The following is a 1,799-nucleotide window of genomic DNA, read 5'->3' as shown; positions in this document are numbered from 1 at the left end:
CTTTCTACCCACAGATACGTGTAGTCTTCGCCTCTCATCAAGGAAACTTTTCAGACAGAGATTATTACAGAAAGTCACAACCAATCAATATGCAGAGTCATGGAACCTAGTCCCAGTGGATGCATTTACAAACCACTCCTGCAGCCAAGGCTCAGGGAACATCACCGTGTGAACGAGGGCAGCAGAAAGATTGTAAGAGCCAGGGAATCAAAGTCTTGGCTGTGAGATTGTGTGTCCTAAGAACTTCAGAAGCCCCAACTGCAAAGCTTCACCAACATGACCACCCAAATGTCAGACGAACAAGAATGACACCAACAAGCATACCAAACTTCTCAGGGAAAAGACCAGGGGGCCTCAGCCCTACACAAAAAGCTGCAAGTGACTGAGAAAAGCTAGAAGTGGGGATGCCATCTGCCCCAGAGAGGACGGCACCAATCGGTTGCCCAGTGTCAAGCAGTCAGTCCTGAAAGCATGCATACAAGTAGCATTATATGAACGCGACAAATGATATTTAGGAATATACATGTATGCACATATACATATGTGCATGTAGTAACAGTGAAAAAGGAGAACATGAATCTGAGGGAGAGTGGGGGGGTACATGGAAGAGTGTGGAGGAAGGAAAGGAAAGGGGGGACTGTGATTATAATAACAATAAAATTTAAATAGAAGAAATGGGGGGTAATTTTGTGGAAGACGTGGAAGTAGCAATAGGGAACAAAAAGGGAGGAAAGAAGAGAGGAAAACAAAAGAAATACGAAAGGAAGAGGAAAGGGAAAGTGAGAGAGAAGGGAGAGTAAAGGGGGTGAAGGGAGGAAATGGGGTGGAAGGGAATGAAAGTGGGAGGAAGGAAGTTGAGGAAGTGGGAGGAAGAAGAGTGGGGAAAGGGAAGGCAGAGAGAATATATGGGGAAATGGGAAGAGGAAGGAGATGAATGGGAGAAAAGAAATCTGGGAAGTGGGGAGGGAAGAAGGAAGAGAAAAAGTGGAAAGAAATAGAAACAGTGGAGGGATTTAGGGAAAGGCATTGAAAAGGAGGGAAAGAGAAGAGAGGGAAGAAAGTGGGGGAGAAAAAAGGGGAAATCACAGGAAGGGAAGAAGGGAGGGATGGAGGGGACAAGGAAGGAAGAAAGAAAGGAAGGAAGAAAGAAAGAGAAAGGATTAATGAAAGGGAGAGGAAAGGGGAAGGAGGAGGAGAAGGAAAGGGGAGAAAGGAAGAAAAGGAAAAGGAAGAAAAAAGGGAAGGAAATGTATAAGAAGGAAGGGAAGTAAGAGAGGAGTAAGGATGGGAAGAAATAGAGAGACTCGGAGTAAAGGAAAGGAGAGGAGAAAATAGATTAAGAGAGAGGTAGAAATGGGGAAGTGAGAAGTGCAGGTGGGAGAGTATAGGTAGGGGGAAAGGAAGGAGAAAAAGGTGGAGGGAAGGGAGGAAGAAAAAAAGAGGGAGCGTGGAGGTCAAATGTGAGAATTAAAAAAAGATATCAAGGGAGAAATGAAGGGAGAAATAAGGGATGAAGGGTGAAGGGAGACAGAAAAAGGAAAGAAAGAATGTAAGTTAGGGGAAATGAAGGAAGGATATGAGAGAGAGTAAAGAAGGGGAAGGTGGAAAGGGGAGGCAGGGAGGAGAGAGAGAGAGAGGGGAGGGGGCTGTGTATGAAAGAGTGTAAAGGGGAAGAATGGGAGGTAAAAGGAGGGAAATGCAGGGTGAAGAAAGAGGGGGAGGCAGGGGAGGGAAAGGGGATGAGAGAAATGGGGGAGGGATGAAAAGAAATGTAAGGGAAAAAGAAGGAAGGGGAAAGA

This window comes from Myodes glareolus, chromosome 12 (assembly GCF_982192425.1).
Source record: "Myodes glareolus chromosome 12, mMyoGla1.1, whole genome shotgun sequence".
In the NCBI taxonomy this organism is placed as follows: Eukaryota; Metazoa; Chordata; class Mammalia; order Rodentia; family Cricetidae; genus Myodes; species Myodes glareolus.
The sequence above is the reverse complement of the archived record's forward strand: the minus strand, read 5'-3'. Positions refer to the sequence as shown.